This window comes from Oncorhynchus nerka, linkage group LG16, assembly GCF_034236695.1.
Source record: "Oncorhynchus nerka isolate Pitt River linkage group LG16, Oner_Uvic_2.0, whole genome shotgun sequence".
Lineage (NCBI taxonomy): Eukaryota > Metazoa > Chordata > Actinopteri > Salmoniformes > Salmonidae > Oncorhynchus > Oncorhynchus nerka.
In genome coordinates this window covers 26,998,523-27,023,120 of record NC_088411.1, presented here as the reverse complement: position 1 = coordinate 27,023,120, position 24,598 = coordinate 26,998,523, and the positions used below count along the sequence as shown (strand labels likewise).

Here is a 24,598-nt window from a genome sequence, read left to right as displayed (position 1 = left end):
AAGTCTGGTTCATCCTTGGGAGCAATTTCCAAACGCCTGAAGGTACCACGTTCATCTGTACAAACAATAGTACACAAGTATTAACACCATGGGACCACGCAGCCGAACGTACTTTGGTGCGAAAAGTGCAAATCAATCCCATAACAACAGCAAAGGACCTTGTGAAGATGCCGGAGGAAACAGGTACAAAATTATCTAGATCCACAGTAAAACGAGTCCTATATCGACATAACCTGAAAGGCCGCTCAGCAAGGAAGAAGCCACTGCTCCAAAACCACCATAAAAAAGCCAGACTACAGTTTGCAACTGCACATGGGGACAAAGATCGTACATTTTGGAAAAATGTCGTCTGGTCTGATGAAACAAAAGTAGAACTGATTGGCCATAATGACCAGCGTTATGTTTGGAGGAAAAAGGGGGAGGCTTGCAAACCGAATAACACCATCCCAACCGTGAAGCACGGGGGTGGCAGCATCATGTTGTGGGGTGCTTTGCTGCAGGAGGGACTGGTGCACTTCACAAAATAGATGGCATCATGATTATGTGGATATATTGAAGCAACATCTCAAGACATCAGTCAGGAAGTTAAAGCTTGGTCGCAAATGGGTCTTCCAAATGGACAATAACCCCAAGCATACTTCCAAAGTTGTGGGGAAAATGGCTTAAGGACAACAAAGTCAAGGTATTGGAGAGGCCATCACAAAGCCCTGATCTCAATCCTATAGAACATTTGTGGGAAGAACTGAAAAAGCGTGTGCGAGCAAGGAGGCCTACAAACCTGACTCAGTTACACCAGCTCTGTCAGGAGGAATGGGCCAATATTCACCCAATTTATTGTGGGAAGCTTGTGGAAGGCTACCCGAAACGTTTGACCCAAGTTAAACAATTTAAAAGGCAATGCTACCAAATACTAATTGAGTGAATGTAAACTTCTGACCCACTGGGAATGTGATGAAAGAAATAAAAGCTGAAATAAATAATTCTCTCTACTATTATTCTGACATTTCACATTCTTAAAATAAAGTGGTGATCCTAACTGACCTAAGACAGGGAATTTTTACTTGGATTAAATGTCAGGAATTATAAAAAAACTGAGTTTAAATGTATTTGGCTAAGATGTATGTAAACTTTTTTTGTAAACAACTGTTTGAGGTTGTGGACAGGTGTCTTTTATACTGATAACAAGTTCAAACAGGTGTCATTAATACAAGTAACGAGTGGAGGACAGAGGAGCCTCTTAAAGAAGAAGTTACAGGTCTGTGAGAGCCAGAAATCTTGCTTGTTTGTAGGTGACCAAATACTTATTTTCCACCATAATTTGCAAATAAATTCATAAAAAAATCCTACAATGTGATTTTCTGGATTTTTTTCTTTCTCATTTTGTCTGTCATAGTTGAAGTGTACCTATGATAAAAATTACAGGCCTCTCTCATCTTTTTAAGTGGGAGAACTTGCACAATTGGTGGTTGACTAAATACTTTTTTGCCCCACTGTACATTCATACAGACCCATGAAGAATGTAATTTGTAATTGGCTCATGAGATTAGTTAAACTGTGGTCGTACCACATCAGAACCTAACATATAACCTTGTCTTACGCAATTATTAGTAAACAATGCAATTGTAAACCAACACTTTGTAGGCTCGAAATATGGTTAAAACTATACTTTTTAGATCATGGATGGTCAGTCCTTGCATCCATAGATCTGTCTGTGAATTTGAGAGTGGTTAGATTTCTCCAACCCCATCACACAGTTGCGGCAGGGTGACCACTTTGTTACAGCTTGAACTGCATATTGCCCCTTTAAATATCCATCTAATAATGCAATATCAGCAGATTGGAAAGGTATTTTCATCACAACATTCTCCATAATGAGAAAGCTAATAGGAATGAGGTTAATATCTGAATGTAAAGTGGAGTTGGTGGAAAGAGGAGAGGACTTGAGGAGAGGACTTGAGGAGAGTCGTTGATCAGGGAGCCAAAGTGGAGTTTACCTGTTGTTGTTTTACAAGGGCTGACAGCACCCCCAGCTGGTGAACAACAGTGAAAGGAAAGGCAGAGGGGATACCTAGACAGATACCTACCGAAATGTGTTTTCTGCATTGAAACCCTCTGAATCAGACAGGTGCAGGGGGGGTTGACTTAATTGATTTCATTGGCACCCGGGGAGCAGTTGTGGTGAGGGTTAACTGCCTTGCTCAAGGGCAGAACGGCAGATTTTTACACCTTGCCGGCTAAAGGATTCGAACCAGTGACTTTTACTGTGCCAATGCTCTTAACCGCTAGGCAACCTGCCGCCCGTCACACACAGGCTGCCAGTTTCACACACACTTTCCACTGTCACTACTGTCCAACAGTAGGAGGTTGTGTGTGCATGCGCGTGTGTGTGGTGCAGGAGTGCCAGGATCGTTTACAAACACTGTGCACCGTTTTACAGACACACACGTCACACGAACATACTCACACGCCAAGGCAGACACAAACATCCAATCATATTTCTAAATACACTGTCTGACAATACTGTACTGTGGAGTCCTACGGTACTGTACTGTGTGACCATACGATACTGCACTGTGTGACCATACGATACTGCACTGTGTGACCATACGATACTGCACTGAGACCATACGATACTGCACTGTGAGACCATACGATACTGCACTATGAGACCATACGATACTGCACTATGAGACCATACGATACTGCACTGTGTGACCATACGATACTGCACTGTGAGACCATACGATACTGCACTGTGAGACCATACGATACTGCACTGTGAGACCATACGATACTGCACTGTGAGACCATACGATACTGTACTGTGTGAACATACTGCCCTGTGTAGACATACTGTACTGTACTGTGTGAACATACGATACTGTACTGTGTGAACATACGATACTGTACTGTGTGAACATACGATACTGTACTGTGGGAACATACGATACTGTACTGTGGGAACATACTGCCCTGTGTAGACATACTGTACTGTACTGTGTGAACATACGATACTGTACTGTGGGAACATACGATACTATACTGTGTGAACATACAATACTGTACTGTGTGAACATACTGCCCTGTGTAGACATACTGTACTGTACTGTGTGAACATACTGTACTGTACTGTGTGAACATACGGTACTGTGTGAACATACGATACTGTACTGTGGGAACATACAATACTGTACTGTGTAGACATACAATACTGCACTGTGTGAACATACAATACTGCACTGTGTGAACATACAATACTGCACTGTGTGAACATACGATACTGCACTGTGTGAACATACGATACTGCACTGTGTGAACATACGATCCTGCACTGTGTGAACATACTGTACTGTACTCTGTGAACATACAATACTGTACTGTGTGAACATACTGCACTGTGTAGACATACTGGACTGTACTGTGTGAACATACGATACTGCACTGTGAGACCATACGATACTGTACTGTGTAGACATACTGCACTGTGTAGACATACTGGACTGTACTGTGTGCTACATATGATACTGCACTGTGAGAACATACAATACTGTACTGTGTGAACATACTGCCCTGTGTAGACATACTGGACTGTACTGTGTGAACATACGATACTGCACTGTGTAGACATACGATACTGCACTGTGTGAACATACGATACTGCACTGTGTAGACATACGATACTGCACTGTGTGAACATACGATACTGCACTGTGTAGACATACGATACTGCACTGTGTGAACATACGATACTGCACTGTGTGAACATACAATACTGCACTGTGTGAACATACGATACTGCACTGTGTAGACATACGATACTGCACTGTGTAGACATACGATACTGCACTGTGTAGACATACGATACTGCACTGTGTAGACATACGATACTGCACTGTGTGAACATACGATACTGCACTGTGTGAACATACTGCCCTGTGTAGACATACAATACTGCACTGTGTGAACATACAATACTGCACTGTGTGAACATACAATACTGCACTGTGTGAACATACGATACTGCACTGTGTGAACATACGATCCTGCACTGTGTGAACATACTGTACTGTACTCTGTGAACATACAATACTGTACTGTGTGAACATACTGCACTGTGTAGACATACTGGACTGTACTGTGTGAACATACGATACTGCACTGTGAGACCATACGATACTGTACTGTGTAGACATACTGCACTGTGTAGACATACTGGACTGTACTGTGTGCTACATATGATACTGCACTGTGAGAACATACAATACTGTACTGTGTGAACATACTGCCCTGTGTAGACATACTGGACTGTACTGTGTGAACATACGATACTGCACTGTGTACTGATACTGCACTGTGTGAACATACGATACTGCACTGTGTAGACATACGATACTGCACTGTGTGAACATACGATACTGCACTGTGTAGACATACGATACTGCACTGTGTGAACATACGATACTGCACTGTGTGAACATACGATACTGCACTGTGTGAACATACAATACTGCACTGTGTGAACATACGATACTGCACTGTGTAGACATACGATACTGCACTGTGTAGACATACGATACTGCACTGTGTAGACATACGATACTGCACTGTGTAGACATACGATACTGCACTGTGTGAACATACGATACTGCACTGTGTGAACATACAATACTGCACTGTGTGAACATACGATACTGCACTGTGTAGACATACGATACTGCACTGTGTAGACATACGATACTGCACTGTGTGAACATACGATACTGCACTGTGTGAACATACAATACTGCACTGTGTGAACATACGATACTGCACTGTGTAGACATACGATACTGCACTGTGTAGACATACGATACTGCACTGTGTAGACATACGATACTGCACTGTGTAGACATACAATACTGCACTGTGTAGACATACGATACTGCACTGTGTAGACATACGATACTGCACTGTGTAGACATACGATACTGCACTGTGTAGACATACGATACTGCACTGTGTAGACATACGATACTGCACTGTGTAGACATACGATACTGCACTGTGTAGACATACAATACTGCACTGTGTGAACATACGATACTGCACTGTGTGAACATACGATACTGCACTGTGTGAACATACGATACTGTACTGTGAGACCATATGATACTGTACTGTGTAGACATACTGCACTGTGTAGACATACGATACTGCACTGTGTGAACATACGATACTGCACTGTGTGAACATACGATACTGCACTGTGTAGACATACGATACTGCACTGTGTAGACATACGATACTGCACTGTGTGAACATACGATACTGCACTGTGTGACCATACGATACTGTACTGTGAGACCATACGATACTGTACTGTGAGACCATACGATACTGTACTGTGAGACCATACGATACTGTACTGTGAGACCATATGATACTGTACTGTGTGAACATACAATACTGCACTGTGTGAACATACGATACTGCACTGTGAGACCATACGATACTGCACTGTGTGAACATACAATACTGTACTGTGTGAACATACTGTACTGTACTCTGTGAACATACAATACTGTACTGTGGGAACATACTGCCCTGTGTAGACATACTGTACTGTACTGTGTGAACATACGATACTGTACTGTGTGAACATACAATACTGTACTGTGTGAACATACTGCCCTGTGTAGACATACTGTACTGTACTGTGTGAACATACTGTACTGTACTGTGTGAACATACGGTACTGTGTGAACATACGATACTGTACTGTGGGAACATACAATACTGTACTGTGTAGACATACAATACTGCACTGTGTGAACATACAATACTGCACTGTGTGAACATACGATACTGCACTGTGTGAACATACGATACTGCACTGTGTGAACATACAATACTGCACTGTGTGAACATACGATACTGCACTGTGTGAACATACGATCCTGCACTGTGTGAACATACTGACTGTACTCTGTGATACAATACTGATGTGTGAACTGCACTGTGAGACCTGGACTGTACTGTGTGAACATACTGCACTGTGAGACCATACGATACTGTACTGTGTGTAGACATACTGGACTGACCATACAATACTGTACTGTGTGAACATACTGCCCTGTGTAGACATACTGGACTGTACTGTGTGACATACGATACTGTGTGTGAACATACGATACTGCACTGTGTGACCAGACCATATGATACTGCACTGTGAGACTACGATACTGTACTGTGTAGACCATACTGTGTAGACATGTATACTGTGTGTGACTGTGACCATATGACCATACGATACTGCACTGTGAGACCATACGATACTGTACTGTGAGACCATACGATACTGTACTGTGAGACCATATGATACTGTACTGTGAGACCATATGATACTGTACTGTGAGACCATATGATACTGTACTGTGTGAACATACTGGACTGCACTGTGTGAACATACGCTACTGTACTGTGTGAACATACGCTACTGTGAGACCATACGATACTGTACTGTGAGACCATACGATACTGCACTGTGAGACCATATGATACTGTACTGTGTGAACATACTGTACTGTACTGTGTGAACATACTGTACTGTACTGTGTGAACATACGATACTGCATACGATATCGTATGTTCTGATTCAGAGGGATTGGGTTAAATGTGGAAGACATATTTCAGTTAAATACATTGTTGGACAACTGACTAGGTATCCCCATTTCCCTTACCGTGTAGACAAACTGTACTGTGTTAACATGCTGTACTGTACTGTGTTAACATGCTGTACTGTACTGTGTTAACATGCTGTACTGTGTTAACATGCTGTACTGTACTGTGTTAACATGCTGCACTGTACTGTGTTAAAACCTCTTGCTCCTACGTGGCACGCAGGCGTCCCATCTAGAGCTCTGGAAATGCAAATGCTCTACGCTAAATGCTAATAGTATTAGTTAAAACTCAAACGTTCATTAAAATACACATGCAGGGTATTGAATTAAAGCTACACTCGTTGTGAATCCAGGCAACAAGTCAGATTTTTAAAATGCTTTTCGGCGAAAGCATGAGAAGCTATTATCTGATAGCATTTAACACCACAAAAGACCCGCAGGGGACGTAAACAAAATAATTAGCATATTCGGCGCTACACAAACCGCACAATAAAATATTAAAACATTCATTACCTTTGACCATCTTCTTTGTTGGCACTCCTAGATGTCCCATAATCACTATTGGGTCTTTTTTTCGATTAAATCGGTCCATATATAGCCTAGATATATGATACTGTACTGTGTGAACATACTGGACTGCACTGTGAGACATACGCTACTGTACTGTGAGACCATACGATACTGCACTGTGAGACCATACGATACTGTACTGTGAGACCATACGATACTGTACTGTGAGACCATATGATACTGTACTGTGTAGACATACTGCACTGTGCAGACATACTGTACTGCACTGTGCAGACATACTGTACTGCACTGTGCAGACATACTGTACTGTGAGACCATACGATACTGCACTGTGAGACCATATGATACTGTACTGTGAGACCATATGATACTGCACTGCGTAGACATACTGCACTGTGTAGACATACTGCACTGTGTAGACATACTGTACTGCACTGTGTAGACATACTGTACTGCACTGTGTAGACATACTGTACTGCACTGTGTAGACATACTGTACTGCACTGTGTAGACATACTGTACTGCACTGTGTAGACATACTGCACTGTGAGACCATACGGTACTGTGTAGACATACTGCACTGTGCAGACATACTGTACTGCACTGTGCAGACATACTGTACTGCACTGTGCAGACATACTGTACTGCACTGTGCAGACATACTGTACTGCACTGTGCAGACATACTGTACTGCACTGTGCAGACATACTGTACTGCACTGTGCAGACATACTGTACTGCACTGTGCAGACATACTGTACTGCACTGTGCAGACATACTGTACTGCACTGTGCAGACATACTGTACTGCACTGTGCAGACATACTGTACTGCACTGTGCAGACATACTGTACTGCACTGTACAGACATACTGTACTGCACTGTGTAGACATACTGTACTGCACTGTGTAGACATACTGTACTGCACTGTGTAGACATACTGTACTGCACTGTGTAGACATACTGCACTGTGTGAACATATGGTACTGTACTGTGAGACCATACGGTACTGTGTAGACATACTGCACTGTGTAGACATACTGCACTGTGTAGACATACTGTACTGCAATGTGTAGACATATGGTACTGTGTAGACATACTGCACTGTGTAGACCTACTGTACTGTGAGACCATACGGTACGGCACTGTGTAGACATACTGTACTGCACTGTGTAGACATACTGTACTGCACTGTGTAGACATACTGTACTGCACTGTGTAGACATACTGTACTGCACTGTGTAGACATACTGTACTGCACTGTGTAGACATACTGCACTGCACTGTGTAGACATACTGCACTGCACTGTGTAGACATACGGTACTGCACTGTGTAGACATACGGTACTGTGTAGACATACTGTACCAGTTCCCTGGGTGCCGAAGACATGTATGTCGATTAAGGCAGCCCCCCGCACCTTTCTGATTCAGAGGGATTGGGTTAAATGTGGAAGACATATTTCAGTTAAATACATTGTTGGACAACTGACTAGGTATCCCCATTTCCCTTACCGTGTAGACAAACTGTACTGTGTTAACATGCTGTACTGTACTGTGTTAACATGCTGTACTGTACTGTGTTAACATGCTGTACTGTGTTAACATGCTGTACTGTACTGTGTTAACATGCTGCACTGTACTGTGTTAAAACCTCTTGCTCCTACCTGGCACGCAGGCGTCCCATCTAGAGCTCTGGAAATGCAAATGCGCTACGCTAAATGCTAATAGTATTAGTTAAAACTCAAACGTTCATTAAAATACGCATGCAGGGTATTGAATTAAAGCTACACTCGTTGTGAATCCAGGCAACAAGTCAGATTTTTAAAATGCTTTTCGGCGAAAGCATGAGAAGCTATTATCTGATAGCATTTAACACCACAAAAGACCCGCAGGGGACGTAAACAAAATAATTAGCATATTCGGCGCTACACAAACCGCACAATAAAATATTAAAACATTCATTACCTTTGACCATCTTCTTTGTTGGCACTCCTAGATGTCCCATAATCACTATTGGGTCTTTTTTTCGATTAAATCGGTCCATATATAGCCTAGATATTGTTCTATGTAGACTGTGTGATAAACGGAAAAAAATAGCGTTTCATAACGTAACGTCATTTTTTAAAATTCAAAAAATTCGACGATAAACTTTCACAAAACACTTCGAAATACTTTTGTAATGCAACTTTAGGTATTAGTACACGCTAATAAGCGATAAAATTCATCAGGAGGCGATGTAAATTCTTTAGCTGTCCGTTTCGAAAAAATGTCCGGAGAGAGCTCGACCAAAACATCCGGTCGGAGACCGGAGGGAATTGGTTACCTTGATTCGGTTCGACCAAGAATCAAAGCTGAATGAAATGACAAGACTCTAGACATCGTGTGGAAGCTGTAGGCACTGAAACCTCGGTCTCATGTAATTCGGTTCACTTTGAACAATTCCTGGAAGTAGCGCAAGGATATTTATTTCCATTTTCAGTGATCAGGTTTTCCTGCGCTTTTCGATGAAACGCACGTTCTGTTATAGTCACAGCCGTGATTTAACCAGTTTTATAAACGTCTGAATGTTTTCTAGCCACACATACTAATCATATGCATATACTATATTCCTGGCATGAGTAGCAGGGCGCTGAAATGTTGCGCGATTTTTTACAGAATGTTCGAAAAAGTAGGGGGTAGAATTAAGATTTAACATGCTGCACTGTGTTAACATGCTGCGCTGTGTTAACATGCTGCGCTGTGTTAACATGCTGCGCTGTGTTAACATGCTGCGCTGTGTTAACATGCTGTGCTGTGTTAACATGCTGCGCTGTGTTAACATGCTGCGCTGTGTTAACATGCTGCGCTGTGTTAACATGCTGCGCTGTGTTAACATGCTGCGCTGTGTTAACATGCTGGGCTGTGTTAACATGCTGTGCTGTGTTAACATGCTGTGCTGTACTGTGTTAACATGCTGTACTGTGTTAACATGCTGTGCTGTACTGTGTTAACATGCTGTGCTGTACTGCGTTAACATGCTGTGCTGTGTTAACATGCTGTACTGTGTTAACATGCTGTACTGTACTGTGTTAACATGCTGCGCTGTACTGTGTTAACATGCTGCGCTGTACTGTGTTAACATGCTGCGCTGTACTGTGTTAACATGCTGTACTGTGTTAACATGCTGTACTGTGTTAACATGCTGTACTGTGCTGTACTGTGTTAACATGCTGTACTGTACTGTGTTAACATGCTGTACTGTGTTAACATGCTGTGCTGTACTGCGTTAACATGCTGTACTGTGCTAACATGCTGTACTGTGTTAACATGCTGTACTGTGTTAACATGCTGTGCTGTACTGTGTTAACATGCTGCGCTGTACTGTGTTAACATGCTGCGCTGTACTGTGTTAACATGCTGCGCTGTACTGTGTTAACATGCTGTACTGTGTTAACATGCTGTACTGTGTTAACATGCTGTACTGTGTTAACATGCTGTGCTGTACTAACATGCTGTACTGTGTTAACATGCTGTACTGTGTTAACATGCTGTACTGTGTAGATATACTGCAGTGTGTAGAAATACTGTGGTGCACTGTATTGTGTAGATATACTGCACCCGTACTAACATACTGCACTGTGTAAACATAATGTAGTGTTAACATGCTGTACTGTGTAGATATACTGTAGTGTTTAGAAATACTGTGCTGCACTGTATTTTGTAGACATACTGCACTGTACTGTGTAGGCATACTGAAATGCACTGTGTAGACATACTGAAATGCACTGTGTAGGCATACTGAAATGTACTGTGTAGACATATTGCAGTGTACTGTGTAGGCATACTGTACTGCAATGTGTAGACATACTGCACTGCAATGTGTAGACATACTGCACTGCAATGTGTAGACATACTGAAATGCACTGTGTAGGCATACTGAAATGCACTGTGTAGGCATACTGAAATGCACTGTGTAGGCATAATGTACTGTGTAGACATACTGCAGTGTTAATATGCTATACTGTGTAGACATACTGTACTGTGTAGACATACTGCACTGTGTATGCAAACTACACTGTACTGTGTAGACATACTGCAGTGTACTGTGTAGGCATAGTGTACTGTGTAGACATACTGCACTGTATAGACGGACTAAACTGTACTGTGTAGACATACTGCACTGTGTAGACATACTGTACTGTGTAGACATACTTGCACTGTGTAGACATACTTGCACTGTGTAGACATACTGTACTGTATAGACGGACAAACTGCACTGTGTAGACATACTGTACTGTATAGAACATACTGCACTGTATAGACGGACTAAACTGCACTGTGTAGACATACTGCACTGCACTGTGTAGACATACTGCACTGCACTGTGTAGACATACTGCACTGCACTGTGTAGACATACTGCACTGTGTAGACATACTGCACTGTGTAGACATACTGCACTGTGTAGACATACTGTACTGTATAGACGGACAAACTGCACTGTGTAGACATACTGTACTGTATAGAACATACTGCACTGTATAGACGGACTAAACTGTACTGTGTAGACATACTGCACTGCACTGTGTAGACATACTGCACTGTGTAGACATACTGCACTGCACTGTGTAGACATACTGTACTGTGTAGACATACTGCACTGTATAGACGGACTAAACTGCACTGTATAGACATACTGCAGTGTTAATATGCTGTACTGTATAGACATACTGTACTGTGTAGACATACTGTACTGTGTAGACATACTGTACTGTGTAGACATACTGCACTGTATAGACGGACTAAACTGCACTGTATAGACATACTGCAGTGTTAATATGCTGTACTGTATAGACATACTGTACTGTGTAGACATACTGTACTGTGTAGACATACTGTACTGTATAGACAGACTAAACTGCACTGTATAGACATACTGCAGTGTTAATATGCTGTACTGTGTAGACATACTGTACTGTGTAGACATAATGTACTTGATATACACAAAGAAACAAGCCCTAACAAATAAATAAATAAATAAATGATTATCTGAAATAGTATTTTTGAAACACATTTCCATTGAAAGGAGATTTCTAATACCACCATGTCATAGTGAATGGTCCTCTTCTATCGCTCAAACGTGTTTACAGACTACTACACACAGGCACTGTTCACACACTCAGATTTGTATTTAGAGTAAATGTTTTCCACACAGTGTCTAAACAAAGGTGATGTGAAATGTACGCACCGGGGGTTTGGAGCCGTCCAGTAAGAGAGACACAATTAGGACGTTACGCCAGATCAATTAACCAGCTCTCCAAATAAAAAGACATTAGTGTCCTCATTGTGTAAAAAGCCACTTGGAAAAGCTGCTGTATAGTTCTCAGGGTACACGGGGGGGGTGTGCGTCCCCCCTCTGTGTGTGTGTGTGTGTGGCAGTTGGGTGAGTGTTGGCAGCAGTAGCACCACATTGGCACATAGTCAGGTCTATCTATAATGGTGGTAGACCAGTGTTGGTGGGTGGTAAAATAGCGTTGGTTGGGTGAGGCAGATTAGCGTTGGTTGTGTGGGGGGAAGAACAGTGTTGGTGGGGGGTAGACTAGCGTTGGTTGTGGGGGTGGTAGACTAGCGTTGGTTGTGGGCGTGGTAGACTAGCGTTGGTTGTGGGCGTGGTAGACTAGCGTTGGTTGTGGGGTGGTAGACTAGCGTTAGTTGTGGGGGTGGTAGACTGCGTTGGTTGTGGGTGTGGTAGACTAGCGTTGGTTGTGGGGGTGGTAGACTACGTTAGTTGTGGGGGTGGTAGACTAGCGTTGGTTGTGGGGGTGGTAGACTAGCGTTAGTTGTGGGGGTGGTAGACTAGCGTTGGTTGTGGGGGTGGTAGACTAGCGTTGGTTGTGGGGGGACTAAAGTGTTGGTTGTGGGGAGATGGTAGACTAGCGTTGGTTGTGGGGTGTAGACTAGCGTTGGTTGTGGGGGTGGTAGACTAGCGTTGGTTGTGGGGGTATAGACTAGCGTTGGTTGTTGGGGAGAGCTAGACATACGTTGGTTGTGGGGGCGATAGACTAGCTTTTGTTGTCAGGGGGCGAGGGAGACTAGCGTTGGTTGTGGGGGTGGTGGACTAGCGTTGGTTGTCGGGGGCGACATAGACTAGTGTTGGTTGTGGGGAGGTGGTAGACTAGTGTTGGTTGTGGGGAGGTGGTAGACTAGTGTTGGTTGTGGGGAGGTGGTAGACTAGTGTTGGTTGTGGGGGACAAAGGTGGTAGACTAGTGTTGGTTGTGGGGAGGTGGTAGACTAGTGTTGGTTGTGGGGAGGTGGTAAACTAGTGTTGGTTGTGGGAGGTGGTAGACTAGTGTTGGTTGTGGGGAGATGGTAGACAGTGTTGGTTGTGGGGAGGTGGTAGACTAGTGTTGGTTGTGGGGAGGTGGTAGACTAGTGTTGGTTGTGGGGAGGTGGTAGACTAGTGTTGGTTGTGGGGAGATGGTAGACAGTGTTGGTTGTGGGAGGTGGTAGACTAGTGTTGGTTGTGGGGAGGTGGTAGACTAGTGTTGGTTGTGGGGAGGTGGTAGACTAGTGTTGGTTGTGGGAGGTGGTAGACTAGTGTTGGTTGTGGGAGGTGGTAGACTAGTGTTGGTTGTGGGGAGATGGTAGACAGTGTTGGTTGTGGGGGTGGTAGACTAGTGTTGGTTGTGGGGAGGTGGTAGACTAGTGTTGGTTGTGGGGGTGGTAGACAGTGTTGGTTGTGGGGAGGTGGTAGACTAGTGTTGGTTGTGGGGAGGTGTGTAGACAGTGTTGGTTGTGGGTGTGGTAGACTAGTGTTGGTTGTGGGAGGTGGTAGACTAGTGTTGGTTGTGGGGAGGTGGTAGACAAATGTTGGTTGTGGGGGTATCTGAAATAGCGTATTTTGGGGAGGTAACAGCATTTCGGTTGAAAGGGGAGATTTCAACTAGCGTTGGTTGTGAATGGTCAACAAGCGTTGGTTGTGGGGAGGCGGTCAACTAGCGTGTTGTGGGGAGGTGGTAGACTAGGCACTTGTTCAGGTGGTAGACTAGTGTTGGTTTGGGGAGTAAAGTGTTGGTTGTGGGGAGGTGGTAGACTAGTGTTAGTTGTGAGGTGGTAGACTAGTGTTGGTTGTGGGGAGATGGTAGACTAGTGTTGGTTGTGGGGTAGATGGTAGACAGTGTTGGTTGTGGGGTGGTAGACTAGTGTTGGTTGTGGGGAGGTGGTAGACTAGTGTTGGTTGTGGGGAGGTGGTAGACTAGTGTTGGTTGTGGGGAGGTGGTAGACAGTGTTGGTTGTGGGGGTGGTAGACTAGTGTTGGTTGTGGGGAGGTGGTAGACTAGTGTTGGTTGTGGGGGTTGACAGTGTTGGGTGTGGGGAGATGGTAGACTAGTGTTGGTTGTGGGGAGATGGTAGACAGTGTTATTGTAATGGTGGTAGACTAGTGTTGGTTGTGGGGAGGTGGTAGAATAGTGTTGGTTGTGGGGAGGTGGTAGACTAGTGTTGGTTGTGGGGAGGTGGGTAGACTAGTGTTGGTTGTGGGGGTGGTAGACTAGTGTTGGTTGTGGGGAGGTGGTAGACAGTGTTGGTTGTGGGAGGTGGTAGACTAGTGTTGGTTGTGGGGGTGGTAGACTAGTGTTGGTTGTGGGGAGGTGGTAGACTAGTGTTGGTTGTGGGGAGGTGGTAGACTAGTGTTGGTTGTGGGGAGGTGGTAGACTAGTGTTGGTTGTGGGGAGGTGGTAGACAGTGTTGGTTGTGGGTGTGGTAGACTAGTGTTGGTTGTGGGGGGTGGTAGACTAGTGTTGGTTGTGGGGAGGTGGTAGACTAGTGTTGGTTGTGGGGGGGTGGTAGACTAGTGTTGGTTGTGGGGAGGTGGTAGACTAGTGTTGGTTGTGGGGGTGGTAGACAGTGTTGGTTGTGGGGGTGGTAGACTAGTGTTGGTTGTGGGGAGGTGGTAGACTAGTGTTGGTTGTGGGGAGGTGGTAGACTAGTGTTGGTTGTGGGGAGGTGGTAGACTAGTGTTGGTTGTGGGGAGGTGGTAGACTCGTGTTGGTTGTGGGGAGGTGGTAGACTAGTGTTGGTTGTGGGGAGGTGGTAGACTCGTGTTGGTTGTGGGGGGGTGCAGACTAGTGTTGGTTGTGGGGGGAGATGGTAGACTAGCGTTGGTTGTGGGGAGGTGGTAGACTAGTGTTGGTTGTGGGGGGTGGTAGACTAGCGTTGGTTGTGGGGGCGTGGTAGACTAGCGTTGGTTGTGGGGGATGGTAGACTAGTGTTGGTTGTGGGGGCGAGGTCGACTAGCGTTAGTTGTGGGGGTGGGTAGACTAGTGTTGGTTGTGGGGGCGAGGTAGACTAGCGTTTGTTGTGGGGGGAGGTAGACTACTGTTGGTTGTGGGGGGTAGTAGACTAGTGTTGGTTGTGGGGGGTAGCAGACTAGTGTTGGTTGTGGGGGGATAGTAGACTAGTGTTGGTTGTGGGGGGTAGTAGACTAGTGTTGGTTGTGGGGGATAGTAGACTAGTGTTGGTTGTGGGGGGTAGTAGACTAGTGTTGGTTGTGGGGGTAGTAGACTGGTGTTGGTTGTGGGGGGTTAGAGTAGTCGGTTGTGTGGGGGGGGGTAGACTAGTGTTGGTTGTGGGGGTGGCAAACTAGTGTTGGGGGTGTGTGTAGTAGGAGGAGAACAGCTTTGGTCTCCATCTGGGAGGTCCTTCCCTGTGGCCTTCTGGTTGTGCCCCTGACTAAGGCCCCAAACACACACGGTGAAAGACTCAGTGGGGTGGCCTATGGAGGTTGGGGTACGTTCTGTCTAAACCTGGTTACACAGCAATGTTCTTGTAATCCCCACCACACACACACACACACACACACACACACACACACACACACACACACACACACACACACACACACACACTTCTACTTTTTAACGGCCCAGATGACTCCCCATCATTACTACCACAATGGAGCAGGAACAAACCTGTTATCACATTGGGAGACAGAGAGAGAGAAAATAGGGTGAGAGGGAAGGAGGCAGGCCCCAGCAAGGAGCCTGCCACAATGTCTTCTGTCCCCTCCTCGGTCTACCCCTCTGTCCCCTCCTCTGTCCCCTCCCTTCAGTCCTCTCCCTTCAGTCTACCCCTCTGTCCTCTCCCTTCAGTGTACCCCTCTTCTGTCCTCTCCCTTCAGTGTACCCCTCTTCTGTCCTCTCCCTTCAGTCTACCCCTCTGTCCTCTCCCTTCAGTCTACCCCTCTGTCCCCTCCCTTCAGTCTACCCCTCTTCTGTCCCCTCCCTTCAGTCTACCCCTCTTCTGTCCCCTCCCTTCAGTCTACCCCTCTTCTGTCCCCTCCCTTCAGTCTACCCCTCTGTCCTCTTCCTTCAGTCTACCCCCTGTCCTCTCCCTTCAGTCTACCCCTCTGTCCCCCCCTTCAGTCTACCCCTCCTTCCCTCCCTTCAGTCTACCCCTCTGGCCTTCCTTCAGTCTACCCCTCTGTCCCCTCCCTTCAGTCTACCCCTCTGTCCCCTCCCTTCAGTCTACCCCTCTGTCCCCTCCCTTCAGTCTACCCCTCTGTCCCCTCCCTTCAGTCTACCCCTCTGCCCTCTCCCTTCAGTCTACCCCTCTGCCCTCTCCCTTCAGTCTACCCCTCTGCCCTCTCCCTTCAGTCTACCCCTCTGTCCTCTCCCTTCAGTCTACCCCCTCTGTCCTCTCCCTTCAGTCTACCCCTCTGTCCCTCCCTTCAGTCTACCCCTCTGTCCCCTCCCTTCAGTCTACCCCTCTGTCCTCTCCCTTCAGTCTACCCCTCTGTCCTCTCCCTTCAGTCTACCCCTCTGTCCTCTCCCTTCAGTCTACCCCTCTGTCCTCTCCCTTCAGTCTACCCCTCTGTCCTCTCCCTTCAGTCTACCCCTCTGTCCTCTCCCTTCAGTCTACCCCTCTGTCCTCTCCCTTCAGTCTACCCCTTTGTCCTCTCCCTTCAGTCTACCCCTCTGTCCTCTCCCTTCAGTCTACCCCTCTGTCCTCTCCCTTCAGTCCCCTCTTCTGTCCTCTCCCTTCAGTCCCCTCTTCTGTCCTCTCCCTTCGGTCCCCTCTTCTGTCCTCTCCCTTCGGTCCCCTCTTCTGTCCTCTCCCTTCGGTCCCCTCTTCTGTCCTCTCCCTTCAGTCCCCTCTTCTGTCCTCTCCCTTCAGTCCCCTCTTCTGTAGTCTCCCTTCTGACCCACCCCTCTGTCTACCTCTCTGTCCCCTCCCCCCCAGGGCCAGGGAACAGGTGGGTTTGGAACACATCAGACCAGACCAAACAGGTTGCTACCCCATAGAACTAAGTCACAAATTATACAAGACAAAGCAACATCTACAAAGCTGATCCACTGGAGCTACTTGTGGAGGAAATCAGAGGGGGAACAAGATGGAGAAAGAGGGGCTGAGAGTAAAATATAGGACATAGAAAAGGTTGAAGAAGAGTAGGACAGAGATGAAGGAAGAGGGGAAATACCAGCGAGTGGTTACAGAGAAAGAGCAAGCGAGAGAAGCAGAAAGAGATGAATAAGGAGGGGAAGGAGTTAGAGAGCAAAGGAGAGAGAGCGACATCGAAGAAGAGAGAAAGAGAAAGAAAGCTAGAGCGGGCCCCTGTCCTGAAAAGCCAGTGATGCGGAGCCGCATCAGCACATATGAAACAGTGAGCAGGACAATGGACCCGGGTCTGTAACCGGACCCCGTGTGCGTAATCTCTCCGTCACAAAAGAAAAGAGCGAGGGAAGGAGGGAGGACGAGGGAGGGAAGACAGGGGGCTCGGCCATCTTAATCTGGCTTCTCATGGCAAGGCTGGAGCCCAGAGGTGTCATGTTCCAATCCACCCTCGCAAACATTCCTCATTTTTCACTTGAATTGGTGGTGTTTTGTAGCGAGCGGCCCCGTAATTAACACGGGGATCTTCAGAACTCAATGACTGAACATAATTACTTCTCTCCTTTTCTTCTCTCCCTTTCTGCGGCCTGGGCTCTCCCCGGCGAGCAGCCCCTGGGGCCCGGGTTTAGGCCTGACTGGCCAAACACAAAGGCTGGCCCAGCCATCACCCGCTGTGGAGAGAGAGAGGAGGAGAAGAAAGGGAGGAGGAGGGTGAGAAATGGACTGTCTCCAGCCTGCTAGGGCTGTTGGATCAGCTGTCAGTGAGACACTGGCCCAGTCAGCACTATTGAGAGAGCGTGCTATGACCTTAAAACACTGCTGCAGGGGCCCCACATCCTGTACTCATCCTGGCCAAGCTATATGAGAGAGAGAGAGAGAGAGAGAGAGAGAGAGAGAGAGAGGGGATGGAGATAGAGAAGGGGAGAAGGACATAGAGATAAATACACAGACAGAGTCAGACAGAGCAAGAGACAGAGAGAAAGACCAAATGAAAAGAGAGAGACAAACAAAAAGACTATGTTAATTGTTGTCAGCCAGCAGCACATTTCCACGTTTCCCTGACAAAAACAAACAGCCCTAAAGGGCCCACTTACCATCCACATACAAGTCAGTCACTAAATGAACACCGCCACTGTGCATTCTGTCACTTGCCAGGCTGTGAGTGTGTTCTCCTGGGGTTGACAGAGTGACTGGCTCCCTTGGCTGCCACTAAAGTCACAGGAAAATGGTCCCTGCAGGCCCAGAGCCCAGGGATCCTCCAGTAGCACAGCTCCCTCGGAGGGCCACTTAAATACATGCGCAACTGTAGGCTAGATTAGGGCCTGCACAAGCTACATTAGCGTTAGCATCTCCATTAGCGTCACAACAGTGATTGACTGACAGGGCCACTCTGGGGTTTGCAAGTGTGAAAACAACCACACTGAAGTAAGTGAATGGGGTTTGGATGCTAGCTAATGGTCGAGTACCTCACTGACAAACACATCAACAACAACGTCAAAGACATGGTAATAAACTGATGTCAAAATTCACTCAAATGTAGAGCGCAGATTCACAAAAAGGGACAAGTATGCTGATGACATGCCTTTTTACGAACAGTTTGAATTTTTCATGAATTTATAGGAATATTTACAACACATAAAACAGACATAAATAAATCATAAAACACACAAATCAAAAGACCACACAACACCAAGTGCACCGTAGCAATTCATCTACACAAACAAAGCAATGCAACTGACACAAAAAGAACACATGAAACAAGTACACAAACATTATACACAAACATCCTTTAGACTAACACATGATTAGTGGTCCCTTCTCCTGATGCGGGTTTTGGAGGGATGTTTCAAGCATGTTGCAGGGTGGCCATTTATAAACTGCACTCTCAACAAAGACGCTAATCAGATAATCATCTATTTGTTTTAAAACATCATCAAGTAGCCTACATTAGGCCCGGAGGACTCCTCACCAGCCATGTAGCCGTTGCTAGGCAAACAGCGGCGAAGGGTTTTGTGAGGTGAAAAGGGTGGAAGGAAAGGACCAATAGGATGATGCGGCTTGGCACTCCACGGACGCAGAGCGAAGAGCCACTAATTAACCACCATGCACTAATCACTTATCTCTCTAATGGGAGGACACTCTCACACACACACACACACACACAATGTGCATCTACACATTACAAACACAATGTGCAGACATACACACTCACAGTGTGCAGGCTGACATTTGCAGGCATCACGTGTAATAGGGAGAATAGCTCTGCACCTATCCTGCACCTATCCACAATTTCATTCCATTCATGTTCATGCTTGGCATCTAGTGGCCTTAGTAAAATAATTTGACTTTCTATGGATCTCTGTAGAATCGGAAGCGTAGGGTTCACAGAGTGTTTTAGGTGTAGGTTAACACACCGGACCAGGTTGAAATTAAAAACCTGATTAGAAGGAGGGGAGGAGGGAAGGAGGGGAGGAGGGAGGGTTGGCTTCTGGGGAAGCGTAGGGTTCACAGAGTGTTTTAGGTGTAGGTTAACACACCGGACCAGGTTGGAATTAAAAACCTGATTAGAAGGAGGAGAGGAGGGGGAGGGGAGGGGGAGGGTTGGCTTCTGGGGAGGGTGACTAAAGTGGTGAAAAATCCAATAATTGTGCCATTCTGGGGTGTGGTATTACTCTTTCATTTTCCCTCTAATACCTTTGCAACAGAAGAAAAGAGGACGAGAGAGAGAGAGAGAGAGGATGAGAGAGAGAGAGGATGAGAGAGAGAGAGGACGAGAGAGAGAGGACGAGAGGGAGAGAGAGAGAGAGAGAGAGATGGCTGGCTGGCTGCTAAAGTATGTAGTCTTTGTAATTACCACAGTATTACTGGTCTAACAATGAAGGGCAGCTCTGACTGGGCCACCATCATTTCCTCTCTAATCCTCCTGCTCATTGGCAACGCTCAGGTTTCACCACCCCCATATCCTACCACCTATACTGACCAATACCCAACCAACCATACACTTCGCCAGGGGCTTTATTTCACTAGCCCTTGTATTCATTGGCTATTTACCACAGTGGTACATCTATTGTTTGTGTGTGTGTTTTCTTTCTCTGAGAATGTTTTTTTATTCTATTCAGGGCTAAGATAGTTGCCTGCCCTGGACACGAACCCCTGAGCTCTTAACAGCCTAACCCTTGTAGAAGGCAAAGCCATTTCCTCAAGATATGGAACCAAACCAATTACCTTAAATTAAGTCAACTGGCAAATCTTCCCCACTTCTCATCCCCTGAGCCACACGGGGCCCAAAAGCTAATCATCACATCCAACACCTCCCCCTAGCAAACAGACAGGCCCAAGGGTACACTCACATCACACTCACAAACCATTTACTTTGCTTTTTACAATTTACTAGATTAACTCAAGACTGTAAATATAATATAATTGGGTAAATAAATGCAGTTGTCATGTAGTAGCAGACACCTTCATCCAAAGCAACTTAGGATTCATAGTGACATTCCCAGTAGCCTTAATGTGGGCCATGCAGGAATCTAACCCACAACCCTAGTGGTGCTAGCAGCACCATGCTCTCTAACTAAGCCAATGACTCCACTGTAACAGTGGTTGTGTGTAGCAGCGCTGTTCGCTCCACCAGTATAGTGTTACACTGAGGGGCACATAGGCTCGTCACAGAGCCTGGCCTGTAAACACACACAGGGGAGCACTAATTAACTGTCACCAACACAAGAGTTAAGAGTTGCAGTGTCACAGTGTGTCAGAGTTACAGCCCCCAGACCTGCATGTAGTACCCAGGGCCCCAGCCCTCCGCCATTGTCTAACGGGATATAATTAGATAGCATTCTGGCAGAGTGAATTAGCATAATTATGCAAACAGGGGCTGCTAAAGGGTTGGCACAAGGGAGGGCCACAGGGGGAACCTCTTAAAGCACACACAGTATGCAATACACTCACACATACACAAATGTGCACACACACTCACACAGGCGTACATATTCATGCTCGAACACTTTCTGCATTAAGGCAGGATCATCCATTATAGAGCTATGGTATCTGAACACACACAAAGACACACACACGGTGATGTATGTAAGCTCTCAGGCCTACGAGACAGCAGGAGGGGTCGTGTCACCGGGTAATGAGGATGATTAGAAGACTAAAAAGAGTTGTAACCAAAGTGACAATGAAAGGTTTTGTAAAGGAGCCACATTATAAAGCCTGTTTCCAGAGACCTGCTGGGCCCGAACAGAGGTCTGAATGGACACAGCTCATCCCACAGCATATGGATGGCCCCTATAGCCCTGATTCACACAGCTCATCCCACAGCATATAGATGCCCCTATAGCCCTGATTCACACAGCTCATGGATGGCCCCTATAGCCCTGATTCACACAGCTCATCCCACAGCATATAGATGCCCCTATAGCCCTGATTCACACAGCTCATGGATGGCCCCTATAGCCCTGATTCACACAGCTCATCCCACAGCATATCGATGCCCCTGTAGCTCAGATTCACCCAGCTCATCCCACAGCATGTCTTACAACACCTCCCTGTAGAGTCTTATGACAGCACAGAGTGAAACCTACAATGGAGGAGCTCTCTAAGACACATGACTATCTGAACCCAACGTGTGACCTAGCCTAGCATACACCCCCCCCAAACCAGCCGCTCCTCTCCAATCCAAACCCTGTGTCAACAAGGCTCTCATGTACCCAGCTAAAACCTCTTCAGCCCCACCTATCCCCATTGTGCCTGGAAACATTGGTCCTCACAGGAAACAAGGCCAGTTAAACCCTAAAACAAGCCCCCCTACAAGCCCTACTCCTATGGCCAATGCAGCATAGAGCACCGAAGCACACATTTGCAGGACTAATCCACCCCCAGCGTTTTGGACTCCCATTCAGGAAGAGAAGGAGCCCAAGGATTGTGGCATGTACTCTCCTCAGGGGAGGATTTAGGGATGTGCAAAGTTGAGGGGGGGTGGAGGGGGGCAGGGGGCAGCTAACACAGGGGCAAGGGGCACCCCCTCTTCAGACAATGAGCTCCTGAGCTCCCCCTCCAGCCTTTCTGACAGGGGTATTTGGGGTGAGATGTTTGGGCCTAGCAATGCGTGAGATCAATTAGAAGTGGTTGAGAGGAGGGTTTGAAAGGCCCTGCCTAGCGGTGAGGACCCAGGGCCCCCTACCTCTAGAATCTCTACCTCCACCTCCCTCTCCCTCCCCAGGAAAATCCAGACCAGATGTGGGTCAAGGAGCCAGATATCTATCTATCTGAGCCAGTGAATAGCTCCTCTAGCTGGGATGGTACGAGGGAGGTGGAGAAGACGAGCATCCTGCTGTGGTCATTGAGGAGAACGAACAGAGCTAGAAGCACCACATTCCTACCAGATGGGCTCGCTTGTACCCTCTTAACCCCAGACCCTGGTCCTGGTGATAGGGTCACCTCTCTCATCCCTCAGTCTACCAACTGGACACCAGATTAGCTGCAGGTCAGACAAGGTTAAGCAGATAGGATCATCAGCTCTCCTGACAAATAACAACAACATCTAGCCTACAGCTGTCTATTTCATACCACATCAATCTCTATTTAGACAGAATTCTGTAGAAGCTCTAATAGTTAGAGGTAAAGATCTTTCAGAAGTAAAGATCCTTGTTTGGTATAATGCCACTATACATCTGAATAATTACTCTATTACACTGAAGGGTCAGAGTGAATTTTAGTATTACCTATGACCCCTAGTTTACACCAGCTAGGCCTACATGTAACCCAGATATGCTAATAAGGGCAAGGGGACACACTGCTTATTATTTCTGGCTGTTTTCAGGTCCTTCAGGATTAGCTGAGGTGATGGTATATGCTGTGCTGTGTGACCTGATAATGTGGGATGACTGAGTACAGTCCCAGTACAGTCCCAGTTTTGACCTCTACTACGACCCTAGACCCCTGTGTAGCCATCTGGCTCACAGATGACCCTCTGATTCCCATAGCTATGAAGACACAGGAATAACCGGAACCAATCAGGTGACTGTAAAGAAGGCTCAACATATACTATGGGGTGCTAAGTCATCCACTCAAACACAAGCGGTCCTTATTATCTTATTGATTCAAATCAGGATTAATCTATGCATAGGTCTACATAGCTACATACAATGATTACCGTGTGTACTGTTACATCACAACATACACTGCGTGGCGCAAACATTAGGGACACCTGCTCTTTCCATGAGACTGACCAGGTGAATCCAGGTGAAAGCTATGATCCCTTATTGATGTCACTTGTTAAATCAACTTCAATCAGTGTATGAAGGGGAGATGGGTTAAATAAGGATTTTTGATCCTTGATACAATAGAGACATGGATTGTGTATGTGCCCCATTCAGAGGGTGAATGGGCAAGACAAAAGATTTAAGTGCCTTTGAACGGGGTACAGTAGTAGGTGCCAGGCGCACCAGTTTGAGGGTGTCAAGAACTGCAACACTGCTGGGTTTTTCATGCTCAACAGTTTCCCCTGTGTATCAAGAATGGTTCACCGCCCAAAAGACATCCAGCAAACTTGACACAACTGTGGGACAATTTGGGACCAACATGGGCCAGCATCCCGGTGGAACGCTATCGACACCTTGTAGACTCCATGCCACAACGAATTGAGGCAGTTCTGAGGACAAAAGGGGGGTGGAACTCAATATTAGGAAGGTGTACCTAATGTTTTGTATACTCAGTGTATATCCTGGGTGACAAATTATTTGTATTTTCTCTGTGGACCCATTTTCTGAAAGAGGAAAAGTGAACACACAGGAACACAGAATGAAAAGCCCAGACCACCAGTGTTGTTCGACCACAGTCCTCAGCTATAATAACAAAACACTCGAGTTTGGGCTCACTTGAGAGGGAGCTAGAACACAGATAACAGCTTTAGCCAATCTGTTCCTTTCATCACATTTGTGGAATGTTAACCCCACTGGGTAGCAGGTATGTGGGCCTGTTAAAGGCCAGGCTGGTGGGGATCACATGATCACATGACCTGGCTGTCAGGCAGGCATAG

General features: G+C 46.1%; 1 protein-coding gene across 1 annotated transcript in view; it reads right to left on the bottom strand.

Annotated features, from left to right (window-relative positions):
• Window positions 1–24,598, bottom strand: part of camkmt (calmodulin-lysine N-methyltransferase) — a 210,447-nt gene that overhangs the window by 183,920 nt on the left and 1,929 nt on the right. The window lies entirely within an intron of this gene.